Below are 16,180 nucleotides of genomic sequence, written 5' to 3' on the forward strand. Positions count from 1 at the left end.
ACTGAAATCCTGCTGATAGATTTTCTATAATGAGCAAATCTCGATGAGTTTTTGCCCTTGCAGAAATTGTTCTCTCATCTGTCTAAAAAATTCTCATTGTAAGTATTCAAGCTATCACTCAAAAAATAAATGAAAAAGAGAAAAAACAACAGAACAATCAGACAGCCGAATCTCATACTAAATTATTAAGCCTAAAATCCAAACTAAAACATTTGCTGATGGACGAGTATGATAAGTTAATGAACTCCATCAAACTAAACCATTATTTCTCGTATAATAAAATGAGTAAATGGTTAATAAAGTAAGACAACAGTGATTGAAATCAAGAATAATCTCTATTAAAACTGCAAACACTAGTTATGTTCATCCCCATGTTATAGCAGAACAATTTGCTGCTTTCTATTCCTCATTATATAATTTTAAAGAAGATGCAAATACAATACAACCAAATCCTAAAGAAATCAATCAATTCCTTTCAAAAATTAATCTACCTCATTTAAATGATGACCAAATTAAACTGTTAAATTCCACCTTTTCCAAAGATGAAACAGAAGCAGCAATTAAAAAATTAAAAGAAAAAAAATCCCCAGGCAATGATGGCTTTCCTAATGACTACTATAAATTATTTAAACGTCACATATCTTTGTCTTTTGTCTTCTTTGTTTGACTATGCTACAAATAAGGCCTCATTCCCAAAAGAATCCTTGCATTTTACCATAGTAGTCACCTCCAAACAAGATAGCAATCTCGAAGAAATCCCAAATTATAGACCCATTTCTCTCTTAAATACTGATATAAAAGTTTTTTCAAAAATAATCTCCAAGAGACTCCTGAAAATAATTCCTCACCTAGTCGATTCAGATCAGGTAGGCTTTGTCAAAGGTACACAGGCTTCAGACGGAACAAGAAGGATTCTAAACCTGTTATTATCTGTGGAAAAAAGAAAACCACAACCATAATTTTATCACTAGATGCCAAAAAGACATTTGATAGGATTAACTGGAATTTCATGTTTGCAACGTTAATAAAATTTGGATTTCAGGAGCAGATTCTAAAGGCAATCACAGCTTTATACTCTAATCCATCCTGCAAATATTTCGGTCAATAACTATCCATCTAGCAATTTTAACATATCTAATGGTACTCGTCAAGGATGTCCTTTATCTCCACTACTCATCGCATTGATAATGGAGCCCTTTGCCGAAGCCGTAAGAGTCAACAACCTAATTAAAGGCATAACTATGAATCACAGACGGTACAAAATAGGTCTCTTCATGGAAGATACCATAATAACTATTACAGACCCTATCAACTCACTAAGATCAGTTTTATCAGTAATAAAATAATTTTCCTTAGTTTATTTTTACAAAATCATTGTTAAAAAATCAAAAATTCTAAGTTTTTTCCTGGATTTACAACTAAGGAAATCTATAGGAAAAGAGTTTTCTTTCCCATGGGAAAAATCCGGTATTCCATATCTAGGGATCATTATTACAAACCCAACATACAAAATACTAGACGAGAATTTACTTAACATCTCAAAACAGATTAAAAACACAATTGATAGATTCAACAAAAACAATACTTCATGGCTCGGTAGAGTCATCTTATATAAAATGATGATCCTACCTAAGCTTCAATATATATTTAGGACTATTCCAATACAAATTCCAGATGTCTGAATTAAAAAACTTCTTAAACAATTATCCCAATATATTTGGCAGACCAAACATCCCAGAATAGCAAAGACTGTACTATTCAAAAATAAATAAAAAAAGGAGGTATTGGCTTACCCAATATTCAAGCATATTATAAACCAATATTTTAATGCAAAGCAGGAACTGGTTTCCAGAATATGGAGACTCTCCTTGGGCAGCAATGGCAAGATCATATAATAAAAACCTACCTTTATCCTCTTTGATTCTCTCATATTTACTTGATCCTACTCTTACGTTGCCGGATAATTTAATGTTATATTCAACTATCTCGATATGGAAAAAGCTACAAAAGTTAACAAAACATGCTAGTTCCAAGCTTTCCTTGGATAACTTGCAATTTCTATCTTTCAAACAGTCCTGCCCAACTTTCCATTCCAGAAATGGCCAAGACTTGGGATCAGAAATTGCTCTTATCTGATTATTGGCCCCAAACTAGATATAATTGTTAATTTCCAATCACTTAGATTATCACATAATCTTACAGAAGAAGAATTATATAATTTTTTAGAACTTAGGAAATATATTAGAAACAAACTCTCTCTCCCATTATCCCTCCTGAGAGCAAGCAGTACTCTCATAGGTAACATCTGAAATAACTATGTATGGAATACTAAAAACGTATACGCTATATTTAACTTCGATGTATCCTTTTAGAAGTCAAATCACATGATAAAATGGCAAAACATGCATTTTGTTCCAGAACAATGGGAAAAAGCGATTAAATTGACTTATAAATCTAATATTAATGCTACTCTGCATGAAAACTACTTTAAGATCCTGAACCGCTGGTATTTCACTCCTGTCTGACTTAACATTTTTGCAGAACAATCAGACCTATGCTGGAAAAATTGTGGATCTCATACATATATTTTGGACATGTCCAAAGGTCATATTGCTCTGGAAAGAAATCTTTCAACTGTTGAGGGAACTCGATAATTCTTTGGAAGAAATCCCTCCACATCTTTATCTCTTATGTCTGGATGAAAATTTACTTCCTAAAGAAATTAGATATATTGCATTACATATATTTGCTACCACAAAGTCTCTCATAGCCTCAAACTGGAAATCCATAGATCCCCCTTCTCTTCCTGAGATTATCAAAAAATTTGAACTCATAACTCGTTTAATTATCTCATCCCTAAGGAATAATTTATTAAAGAGTTATTATTCCAGATGGTCCTCTTGGAACACAATTTTTCCTCCAGGTAAGAAGTGCCGTTCATATAAACATATTTGTATCTCTTTGTCAGATTTTACATTTTTAAATTAGAATTGCTGAATTATACTTTCTTTGTTCACCCAGCAATTAATAGTCTAAAATAAACATATGGCCTTTTTTAGCCACCCCTGGCCCACTCAGCTGTTGCAGCAACTCACAACAAAATTTATCGCTGCTGCTTCACCACTTTTTCTTTACAAAATCAACTAAAAAACAAAATGCTAAGAAAATTATATTAACTATAACCGCTTCACCCCTGGGTGATTTTCCATTTTTGCGTTTTCATTTTTTTTCACCCCTTCTTCACAGAGCCATAACTTTTCATTTTTCTGTCAATATGGCTGTGTGAGGACTTGATTTTTGCGGGACAAGTTGTAATTTTGAAAGCCCCCATTGATTTTTCCATATACTGTACTGGAAAATGGGAAAAAAATTACAAGTTCGATGAAACTGCAAAAAAAAGTGCAATTCCACAATTGTTTTTTTTTTTTTATTATTTGCCATGCTAAATCTGACCTGCCATTACGATTCTCCAGGTTATTACACGTACACAAATACCAAACATGTATAGGTTCTTTTTTATTTAGGTGGTCAAAAAAAATCCAAAGTTTATAAGTGAAAGAAAATGTTGCCATTTTTCGAGACCCGTAGCGTCTTCGTTTTTTGTGATCTGGGGCCGGGTGAGGGCTTATTTTTTTGTGCCGAGCTGATGTTTTTATTGATATATTTTTGGGGTAGATACGATGTTTCGATCGCCTGTCATTGCATTTTATTGCAATGTTGCAACTGCCAAAAACCTTAATTCTGGCATTTCGATTTTTTTCTCGTTATGCTGTTTACTAATCAGAATAATTTACTTTTTATTTTGAAAGATCGGACATTTCTGCATGCGGCAATGCCAAATATGTTTTTTTAATTATTTTATTTGAATAGTGCAAAAGGGGGGTGATTTGAACTTTTGTGTCTTTTTTTATATTTTTTAAAACGTTATTTTTACTTTTTACTTGTTTCAATAGTTCCCATAGGAGACTTGAATCTGCGATCATCTGATCACCTGTTCTACACATAGCAGGGCCCTGCTATGTGTAGCAAAAATCACGATCTCCTATGAACGCTAGCCACGTACCGGCATTCATAGCAGATTTACAATAACAGGCACAGAGCCCACATCAAAGATACTGATTTGTGTGTACGTGGACTAGTCCTTTCCTCCCCTGCAGCCTGCGGTGTGTTGGTAGGGACTTGGGGCAGTTGGTGTCGGTTGACAACTGACGAGGGGGACTCGTGGATGCTGTGAGAGACTTTTGCCATGGTGAGCCGACTGCAGCCCTGAGAAAGAGAAAGGCAAGACATTAAGTCTGTCCTAACAAGAGAAAAGATAGTGTCCGTTTACCACAGGATCGATCTCCAGGACCGTAAGAGATGGAGAAAGGCGCATTGTACATCCAGGGTAATTCTCCCCGAGTGCCTGTAGTCTGATGGAGGGAAACTACTCTGGGGTACCAGTGATCCTTCAACATTGAAAGTGGGAACGAAACTTGCCCGGATCTGGAAGAGGACGGATCTATTAACCTGAAGGAAGAGCTCAACACAACAAACTCTGCTTCATCGCATCAGGACCAAGTAGCAGTTATAAGACCTTCTTCTAAGACTACAAAGCTGCGAGTGACACCGGTGTCAAACTGACTTAGGGTTTAGAGCAGGTTTCTCTAGTTAGGGCCCTGTAGCAGTGCGGCCCGATTATCAGAAGCCAGATAGGGAATTAGCGGAGAGTAGTTGATAGAAATTGTTTTTACTATTTGTATTGTAATTTGCATTGTTATAGCTGGACCACGGCTTGTGTGACGCGCTCAAGCTATCTCTTCTTGTAACCACTATTGTATTTATTGTATGAAGAAAAGGTGAAAAAAACGGCACATCCATCTAGATTGTAAAATAAAAATTGAAAAACTTTATTGGTACATATTTAAAAAGTTAAAAATAGAAACCTCAGCCTGACCGGTTTCAGGTGCAAGTTGCACCCTTAATCATAGGACACAGTGAGGGAGAAACTATCATGTGGTGTTTATATACACCTCAGTATAACAAATTAACATAATTAATTAGCTAGGAACAGAGCAGCAGCTATCCCCGTGAAATACACAGAGCAATGATAAACATATACATATAGATTAACACATATAGATAATCAATACACAAATTCATAAATTACAAGTCATTATGACAAAAAGATTATCAAAAAAAGAAGTATATATTTCAGAAAACAGTGAGTTATTTAGTAGACAAAGAACAGGTCATTTCTGTAGTTCATGGCCCGAGGGAATTTTGTGTCTACAGAAAGCCTCTCGCAGAGCTAATTGTCTCTGCCAGCTCTCTCCACGGACAGGACGATTAACCTGTTCAATTCCAAAAAGATAAAAATAGGATAAGTCACCTTTATGTATACTAGTAAAATGTTTTACTGCACCAGAGTATTCCATGTTGTTGTTACTGATATTAGACAGATGTCCTGCCGTTCTTTTTTTAACCACTTTACAGCCTGTGGCGTATTAGTACGCACCAGGCTGTCACCCCCTGTTCAGCGCGGGCTCCGGCGCTGAGCCCACACTGAACCGGGCACATGTTAGCTGATTATTACAGCTGACATGTGCGGCTGTTAACATGTTAAATGCCGTTGTCAATCTGTGACAGTGGCATTTAACATCGCAGCGCCGGAAGCGCATCACTTACCCCGCCCATCAGTGACCCCGTCACGTGATCGCGGGTCACTGATGGGTGGGCATGACAACCCTGGGTCTGCACCAGACTCCAGTGGTTGTCATGTGCTGATCTCTATGAGCGCCACCTAGTGGTCGGCGCTCATAGCAAGTGAGCATTTCTGCTACATAGAGGTGATCTGCTCACCACCTCTATGTAGCAGAGGCGATCAGACAGTTGCTGCTTCTAGTCTCCTATGGAGACTATAGAAGCAAGCAAAAAGTGAAAAAAAAATTGTTTTTATAAATATTAAATTTTTTTTTAAAAAATAAAAGTTTAAATCACCCTCCTTTCGCCCCATTCAAAATAAAATAATTTAAAAAAAAACCACATACACATATTTGGTATCACCGCGTTTAGAATCGCCCGATCTATCAATATAAAAAAATAATTAATCCGATCGGTAAACGGCGTAACAAGAAAAAAATTCTAAACGCCAGAATTACATCTTTTGGTCGACTCAACATTGCAATAAAATGCAATAACGGGCGATCAAAACATCAGATCTACCTCAAAATAGTATCAATAAAAAAATAAGCTCGGCGCACAAAAAATAAGCCCTCACCTGGCTCCAGATCCCGAAAAATGGAGACGCTACAGGTCTTGGAAAATGGTGCCTTTTTTTTTTTTTTTTTTTGTTAGCAAACTTTGGATTTTTTTTCACCACTTAAATTAAAAAAAACCTATACATGTTTGGTGTCTATGAACTCGTAACGACCTGGAAAATAATAATGGCAGGTCAGTTTTAGCATTCAGTGAACGTGGTAAAAAAAAAAAACCTTTTTGGTTTGATAATCCACTATACGTAAAACGTAAATTGCATTGATTAGAATTCAAATATGAAAAAAATTGATCAAAAGTCACATCATCACTTTTCCAAATAAGAGGAATGTCATCCAGGTACCTACCATACCATACAATATGGGGACCACAAATATTGAGTGGTGAAAGAACATATTGCTCCTCCCACCATGACATATCAAGTATAGCCAACGAAGGTGAGAATTTTGACAGAATTGGGGCACCCAAGGTCTGCAGAAAATACTCTATACCAAACATAAAAAAATTATGGGTTAGCAAATAATTAAAGGATATCAGAATAAATTGTTTCAGAGCCTCTGAATATGCACTTGTAGCTGTCCAAGTGAAATTTGATAGCTGTCACTGCCAAAGTATGAGGGATGGAAGAATATAAGTCAGTGACATCGCAGCTAACAAAGGAATAATCAGATTGCCATACAAAACCATCCATTGCCTTGAGTACAGTTGAAGTATCCCTAAGGAATCCCGGAGTCCTAGCAACAAGAGGCTGTAGGTGGCTCTCAATCCATTCACTAAGATTCTCACTCAAAGAGTATATACCCAAAATTATAGGGCGAAGTGGAGGGGGAAATAACCCTTTGCGTAATTTAGGGGGTCCATGAAAAATAGCAGTTGAAGGGTATTCTGGCAACAGCCACCTATAGATCTTGTTACTAATGACACCTAGTCTCAAACCTTCATTTAAGACACAAGACAATTCTTGTCTGAATGACATAACAGGGTTGGAAGATTAAGCTCTGTAAGGTAGTAGTATCATGTAAAATAGAAAAAAGAAGGTTACAATAAAGAGTGGTGTCTATGGTAACCAAACAGCCTCTTTTATCAGAAGGTCGAATAATCAAATTGCGGTTGTTCTGTAAATCTTTAATGTCCTGGAATTGGGAAAAGTTCAAGTTACCATACCATACAATGACGTATTCTGGGTCTCTTTATGGAGGTTTTTTAAGACAAGTCCACAAAGGTCTGCAATAGGTCCAGGGAAGGAACCCTGGACGAAAGAGGATAATATGAGGGGTTAGATGGAGTGACCCTAATATCATTATCCTGAATCAAATAGTTAGTAGAATCATCATCCTGAAGTGAATGCAGGTCAAGAAGGGCATTTTGTTCCATAAATGTCAAAGAAGCATCATTCTCCATACAGCATCGTTCGGCTTCATTATTATGAGAAGAAATATCATATGATTCTGCAAAAAAATGTCTTTTAATTGTTAATAAATGGGTAAATCTGTTGACATCTTTAATTGTATGAAAGAGATTAAAATTTTGGGATGATACAAAATTAAGTCCCTTTGACAGAATATCCATCTGTGAGGATGATAGAATTGTCGGAGTCAAAATAACCACACTATTAAGATTTTTCATCGAAAAAATCTGTTTCTCCTATCCCTAATAGGGTATCGTCTGAATTCGTCTATTTCTTGATCTCCTACATCCCCTCCTCCTTTGGCGTTTTTTAAATTATTAGATCTGCGTTCAAATTAAGCATCCATGCTGGAAGCAGAGGTGGCAGTCTCACTGTCTTATAACGTGGTGACTGGAATGGATTAAAATGGATTTAGTTTGGTCCCCTTGATACTTGTTAGACCAGGTACATACTCTGTTGTTGGTATAATCCAGAGTATCCCTTTGTAATTTTGTTTCTTTGGTTTTAATAATAGTGTTTTCCTAAGAGTTCAAATTATCATTCATGTTTTTTAACAAACGATCATATTCAGGAGTATCCAGTGATCCCGTCATATCACTTTTAATTTATTCAATATCCAGTTTTAATTCAACCAGCCTGTCTTGTTCATATTGGAAGATCAAATCCATAAATTTTAATGAACATTGCGACAAAATTTGATTCCATTCGACCAAAAATTTGTCCGAAAAAATATAAGTAGGGGATTTTTTTTATACATAGTCCCCTTGGGATCATATTGCGCTCCACGTATTTCTTGATGATATTATAATCCCACCAGGTGCACAGTTTCCCCATTTATAGAATAAATATTTCAATTCAGAGGAACCAGTATCTCGACTGTCCACATCCTCAAAAACCTGCGACAATTTCACCATACGTGGCTCAGTAGCCATAGCCATAAAGAGGTAAATTATTCAAAAATCCTCAAAAGAGTGCATGAAAGGGGCAGCATTAAATAAAAAATAAAAAAATAGATAGACTTGTGGATCGAGGATATAATAAATTTAATATAAAAAAAAACAATTAAGAACCTCTCCAATACCTCACGTCATTCCCTTCTTTATAAATCCAAGAAAAAAGTTGCAAATCCATTCACCCCCTCTGTCACTTTTTCTACCGCTTATAGCCCTCAATTTAATGATATCAAGAAAATTATCTGTAAATACCTCCCAGTGGTTAATCAAGATGAAAAATTGCGTATCATTATTGAAGGAGGTTACCAGTGTGTAGCTAAAAGAGGATACACATTGGGAGATATGTTATCACCCAGCCTATTTAGCAAGCCCAAACCACCCACTTCTTGGCTCTCTGTATCAGGATTCTACAGATGCGGTATCAGTAGATTTAATGTTTGCAGCTATGCAGAGAATAATAAACATACGTTTCTCTCCTCACAGGGTTCACATTTTCAAATTAAATCATTCATTAATAGTGAATATACTCATGTAATTTACCGTATACATTGCCGTATTTGCAGTTTATATTACATTGAATATACCACAAGGAAACTTAAAAAAAGAATGGCAGAACATCTGTCTAATAACAGTAACAACAATATGGGATACTCTGGTGCAGTAAAACATTTTACTAGTATACATAAAGGTGACTTATTCTATTTTTTATTTTTTTTGGAATTGAACAGGTTAATCGTCCTGTCCATGGAGGGAACTGGCAGAGACAATTAGCTCTGCGAGAGGCTTTCTGTATTCTACAGCTAGACACAAAATTCCCTTGTGGCATGAACTACAGAAATGACCTGTTCTTTGTCTACTAAATAACTCACTGTTTTCTGAAATATATACTTGTTTTTTTGATAATCTTTTTGTCATAATGACTTGTAATTTATGAATTTGTGTATTGATTATCTATATGTGTTAATTAGTGATGAGCAAGCATGCTCGCTACTGTTCGATGCTCGGCGCTCGCCGAGTATTTCCGGGGTTGCTCGGCGGCAGCTCGGGTCTCCTCGCTACATGTTTGTCGCTCTTTAGAGCACCAATGAACATGCAGGGATTGTCTGCCACACACTGTAATGCTGTAGCCATGTTGGTTGTGGCATTACAGTTATTGCATGGCCGCACAGCGTCATCTAGTCTATATCAGACCTGGCGCCGCCATGCTCACCACAGTCACTCCGGAATTAGACAGTATAGGGAGAGCTGCTGCTGAGCTAGGGAGAGATTTGCTTGTTTCTAGTTAGTGTAGGTATACCAAACTATATTAGAGAACATATCCATCTCAACTAACAGTCCTTCTGAGGACTAATCCAGCTGCAGTGATATCAGTGCTAGGCAGGCAGGCAGGGTATATAGCAGACTGCAGTGCACATAGCAAGAGGGTTCATTCCAGGTCTGTCTGCTGGTGCTTTTACAGATATTTTTAGAAATAGGCCCAGCTATCAGGGGCAGGAATAATTTTTTTTTATCTTAATCCTGATTATTTGCTTAAAAAGCAATCCAAAGAACACTGTTTTTCTGCGCCATTTGCTTGTTGGCACCTCAGAATACAGCCAGGTCCTTTCCATATTACAGTGCTAAAAATCCAGCTATTTAAAACTGTGGTTTGTCCGTCACACGGATCACATATAATTGCGTTGAAAATATTGCCATTTCTGGCCTCCATTGAAATTTTGTTGCAGTGTGTCAGTGAACTTATTGACAAGAGGTCGGCTCTGTTAAAAATATTTACCTACAGGCCAGCTATTTAAAACTGTGGCTTGTCCGTCACACGGATCACATATAATTGCGCTGAAAATATTGCCATTTCTGGCCTACATTGAAATTTTGTTGCAGTGTGTCAGCGAACTTATTAACACGAGGTCGGCGATGTTAAAAATAGTTACCTACAGGCCAGCTATTTAAAACTGTGGTTTGTCCGTCACACGGATCACATATAATTGCGCTGAAAATTCTGCCATTTCTGGCCTCCATTAAAAATTTGTTTCAGTGTGTCAGTGAAGTTATTGACACCAGTTTGCTGTTAAAAATAGTTACCTACAGGCCAGATATTTAAAACTGTGGTTTGTCTGTCACACGGATCACATATAAGTTCGCTTAAAATTCAGCCATTTGTAGTGAGCGTGGAAGATATTGTCCTTCATTTAAAATGGGCAAGGCACGTGGCGAGGGACAGGGAATTGGACGTGATGGTGATGATGCATGCAGAGGCCAAGGCCGTGGGCAAGCTGAAATTGTGCCACAAAAACCACCCACATCTTCTCACTCGACCTTCTTGTCCCAATTAATAGGGGACTGCAGAACACAACTATTGAACACAGAGCAGTATGAAAAGGTTATTGGTTGGATAGCAGATAATGCTTCCAGTCACTTAGCCACCACCACCCTATTTTCCACACGGTCAAGACTCAGTAGCCGTGAGTCTGGACCGCATATTCCTCACCCTGAACCTCCTTTCTCCCACCATGCCCAGAAACAACTGATCCCACACTTGGACACTCCATAGACCTGTTCACTTTTACATCTATAGATTCGGGCCTCTCGCCTGGTCCACTTGAAGCATGTAGCGATGCCCAAATATTTGAGCAGCCACGGTCACATGAAGGCGACGGTGGGAAAGTGTCACAAGAGGTGGATGATGATGAGACACAATTGCCAGAAAGTCAGGAGGGGGACAAGGGTGCGGAGGTGGAAGACGAGGTGGTGGATGATATAGTAACTGACCCAACCTGGCAGGAGGACATGCAGAGTGAGGACAGCAGCACACAGGGTGAGGGAGGCAGAGCACCCCTACAGGCAGGAAGAAGCAGTGTGGTGGCCGCAGACAGAAGGGCAACCGTTTCCTGTAACACCAACATGACGGAAGTTGACAGTACAACTGTTAGGTCTTCCCGAGTCTGGTTGTTTTTAAAGACTCTGCCGATAACCCCAAAAAGACCATTTGCACCACCTGCCAGGCCAGCATCAGCAGGGGTAGCAAAACTACCAGCCTGACCACCACCAGCATGATTAGGCACATGGCAGCAAAGCACCCAACTTTGTGGGCCGAACCCCAGGGTCCAGGAACAGTGTCTGCAGGCGACACCACTGCTTCTTCCGCTGTTGTACGTGCAAGCCAATCCCCTGTCCATAGTGCATGCAAAGATGCCTCCTGCCCTGCACCTGTCATTGCACACTCTCAACTAGCACCATCAGCAAGCACATCCTTGTCCCAGAGCAGCATTCAGTTGTCCATACCCCAGTCCTTGGAACTTAAGCGCAAATACGCAGCCAACGGCCCACAGGCCACAATACTAAATTCCCACATTTCGCAACTGCTTGTGCTCGAAATGTTGCCTTTTAGGCTCGTGGAGACGGTAGCTTTCTGCAACCTGATGGCGGCGGCCGTCCCTCGGTACTCAGTCCCCAGCCGCCACTATTTCTCCTTGTGTGCCGTCCCCACATTACACAATCACGTGTCCCACAACATTAGCCATGCCCTCAACAATGCAGTTACAGGGAAAATCCACCTAACCACGAACACATGGACAAGTGCTTGTGGGCAGGGATGATACATCTCGCTGACGGCACACTGGGTTAACATAGTGGAAACCGGGACCCAGTCTGACTTTGAGACGGAACACATCCTCCCAATGCCGAGGATTGCGGGCCCTAGGTCAATCAGGCGGCTTTCCCCCACAGTCTACAGCTCCTGCACCTCATCCTCCTCAGCCTCCTCTTCAGCCTCCATCTCCGAAATGACCACATCAGTCACAAGCTGAAAGCACTGCCGCATTGCCTCAGCCAAGCGGCAACAGGCTGTACTGAAGCTAATATGCTTAGGTGACAAACCGCACAATGCTGAAGAGTTGTGGACAGCTCTGCTGCGCTAATGCTATAATTAGCGTCAACATCCCGATTCTCTGTCTTCTGAAACGCTCTCTGCTCACAATCAAAGAGGATGCATTGCAGCACGATGAGATGGAGCAAGGAACCAAACAGGGTGATTACACGCAGCCCAGCCTCATCTCATCCCAACGTGGATTGGGTGAGAATGAGGAAGAGGCGGAAGAGAAAGAACAGGAGCTAGTTTCATGCCTATAGATCGTACTACCCGCATAACTGTCATACCGTCTGTTCAACGTGGATGGCCAGAGGACAGGGAGGAGGAGGAGGGGAGCATGGTCAATTGTCCTCTTGGTGAGGACACGGAAGTCTTGCCTGTTAGCAGTCTGGCACGCATGGCTGAGCTTATGTTACGCTGCCTTTCCCGTGCCCCTGGCGTTCTCAAAATTTTTGGCGACAGTAATTACTGGTTGGTGACACTTCTAGACACATGCTACAAGGAGAACTTTCTACCTCTTATTCCTGAGTCGGACAGGTCTACAAAAATGGGGCAGTACCAGAAGGCCCTTGTTGCGGAACTATTAAAAAACTTCCCATCTGAAAACGCTGGCGGCAAAGGTCACAGTTCAATGGACATCCAAGGTGTACAGCCAAGAGAGACACAACTCCAATCCAACAGAGGCAGGGGAACACTGTCAATGTTCAGGGAGAGTTTTCTCAGCCCCTCCCATTGCACAGGCCCTGAGGTGCGGGGTACTCTCACAAGGAGTGCAAAGTTTGGGAAGATGCTGAGGGACTACCTTGCCGACCGTACCAACATCCTCCGTGATTCCTCTGTGTCTTATTATTATTGGGTATCCAATCTGGATATGTGTAATGAACTGGCTCTCTACGCCTTGGAGGTCCTGGCCTGCCCTGCCAATAGCGTTTTATCAGAGTGGGTTTTTAGTGCCGCTAGTGGAATTATAACTGATAAGCACATCCGCCTGTCAACTGAAAATGCTGACAGGCTGACTCTTATAAAAATGAACAAGGGCTGGATTGGGCCACACTTCTCAACACCACCGAATGATAGCGCAACATAAACTCAAATCCAGTGTCTTTTTTTTCGGAGGTGAATTCCCATGCACCTTTTCACACCCACACATGGGTATACGCTTCCTGATTTTGGCTATTTGCTCTTGTCCTCCTACTTCCCTCATCCTCATCCTCCATCACCATGTCACCAGGGTGACCGTGGTCTGTGATGCAACACCCACATAATTTTTTTAAAGGGTGTTTATGATGTCCGTAAAAAATTTTTTTATACAGAATGTTCATGTATACCCCCCAGGGGTAAATATTTGTCAGCCCATACACTTAGTGCATGACACTAAGTGTATGGGCAGACCCATTTCCTAATAATGGGAACATTTTTTCATGAGGCCCTCTACGTCTCTTCCAAAGAGCATTGGAGTGCCTCCCAATTTTTTTTTTCAGTTCTTGCATTCACTGCATAGGCCAACACTATGAGAGCCCCACTTTCTAATAATGGGAACATTGTTTTCAGGAGGCCCTCCTCTAAGTCTCTTCAAAGGGGTATTGGGGTGTTTCCAAATTTTCAAAGGGGTATTGGGGTGCGTCCAAATTTTGGGCAGCCCTGCCACTCACTGTATACGCAATAACAGTATAGGAGACCCACTCTTTAGTAATGGGAACAACAAAGCATAGCCGGCTGATGGCTCTCTAACAATAGTGAGGGCCGACTGCTGGCCCTTGAAAAATTGTAAAGTCCGCCTGATGGTCCTATAAAAATAGGCTTTGTGACTTTCAGAGTCCCTCCTTCATAAATGAAACAGGATATGTCTGATCATGTCTCACACACCACATAGCCAGATAAGATTGTAAAATGTTAAAATGACATCGCCCGGTGAATGCATTTGTAACGATTGAAAGCAATGAAAAAGTGCAAAAACGCATCAAAAACGCTACATGTGAACATAGCCCAAGGTGTGGAGGAGTATTTTTGGTTTTGGTTATTTATTTTGCCTTATATACAAGTCATTACCCTGGAAAGGATGTTCCCTAACATATTTCCCAGAAAAATCCATTTTGGTTTCATTTTTGTATGTTTTATTGGGAGTCCATAAAAGTGGCATAATATCTCTGACAACGTTGTTCACAGCAGTGACATGGGAGTCAGAAATGCTTCCAGAGGTCTTCCCCATGCTGTTCCCATGTCATTTGAGCACTGTTCCCATCGATTTGGGCAAATGTTTATTTGATTTTTCAAAACATAAATACATAACATACATCTAATCTGGTACATAGAGAGGTAAAAGTTCCCGTACGCAGACTGGATCTATAACAACTCTATTCACATATTTAATTGGTATAACAGATATAACAAACAACAAAATGAATTAGTTGACAGTTTATGTCTTATATCTCATTCAAGCCATCATGGATAATTAATGCATTTATATCTATGCCAGAAGTCCTGGCCCATTGATTCTTCTCCTCACCATTCTCTTCTTCATTTTTAGTTAAACGAAGAGGACCTAACCTAAGTTATTTTGAGATCTTCTAGTATATACCATGCTGTAGATGTAAAGCATTCTACCATTTCCTTTTGATCTCTATTGAACAGCAATTTATAATAAACTGTTTCCATTTTAGAAGGTATTTGCCTGCTTGCTTCTCTTTATTACCTAGGGCATCCTGTTGTTCTACCTCCATATAATGCTTCATTTGTGCTATTAGTTCCGTAATGGGGGGGGGGGGTATTGGGATCTAGCCAATGTTTTAGGAGCTGTTTTTTTGCCAATATAAGCCAGGTATGTAGTAGCTTGGGGGGACTACCTATTAATTTGTTAGGGTTGTTTATGTTAGTCCAAACATGCAGCAGGACTAAACATGGAGAAAGGACATATCCTGGTCCCCATGTGGTGTTAATCATGTCAGCTACCTGGTCCCAATAGGAAACCGATGCAGGACAGGACCAAAGGCCGTGTAGGAGATCAGAGTGTGGATATTGGCTCTTGGGACATGCAATTAGTCTATTAGAAAGTGGGTCTTTTTTTGGTAGATTAAAGGCGTATGTCGCACCATGCATGATTTTGAACTGAGTTTCTCTCCACGACTCATTTATAATATGTTTCCTGAATATCCTCCAATCCGTTCTAATCTTCTCGGGGATATCTACATCATCAAATTGTTGTTTCCAGTATCTAAAAAAGGTATCTGGGTGTGTTTCCACAAGGTTAGGGTTTATTGATGAATATAGTATAGATATTGAGGGGGTACCCATTGGAGATGACAGGATATTATCCAGTTCATTTTGGGAAGTTTCAAAGGTAACATCTCTTAAGTTAGCCATGATGGAGAGTTTGATCTGTTCATATTGGAAATAGTGCTGTGGGAGTAGTTCATATTTTCCTAAAGTTTCTGCACATGTTAGCCATCTCTGTTCAATTGGGTGAAGAAGGTGAGATACGTTCACAACACCTGCTTGTTGCCATTTTATAAAGAATTTATTTTCACTACCATGGGGGAATTCTGGGTTGTGCCACAACGGAAGGTGTTTTGAGATTCTGAATGAAAGGCCATATTTTCTCCTGACTGTTTTCCATGTACAGTAGAGATAGTATCTCTAAAGATCACGGATTTCTTGATTACTAAGGGTAGCGTGAGTGGAGGAAAGCTGTTAAGTTGTAGG

General features: G+C 39.7%; 1 long non-coding RNA gene across 2 annotated transcripts in view; it reads right to left on the reverse strand.

Annotated features, from left to right (window-relative positions):
* Window positions 1-16,180, reverse strand: part of LOC141165808 (uncharacterized) — a 110,433-nt gene that overhangs the window by 42,675 nt on the left and 51,578 nt on the right. The window contains exon 2 of one of the 2 annotated variants that reach the window (XR_012251208.1): window positions 849-930. The exons of the other annotated variant lie outside the window; for it this stretch is intronic. This is a non-coding gene — a long non-coding RNA (uncharacterized lncRNA). The remainder of the gene's footprint in view (window positions 1-848; window positions 931-16,180) is intronic. 2 annotated transcript variants of the gene reach the window in all.

The sequence above is a fragment of the Phyllobates terribilis genome, unplaced genomic scaffold, assembly GCF_046119375.1.
Source record: "Phyllobates terribilis strain yellow unplaced genomic scaffold, ASM4611937v1 Scaffold_1__5_contigs__length_1240528914, whole genome shotgun sequence".
NCBI lineage: Eukaryota > Metazoa > Chordata > Amphibia > Anura > Dendrobatidae > Phyllobates > Phyllobates terribilis.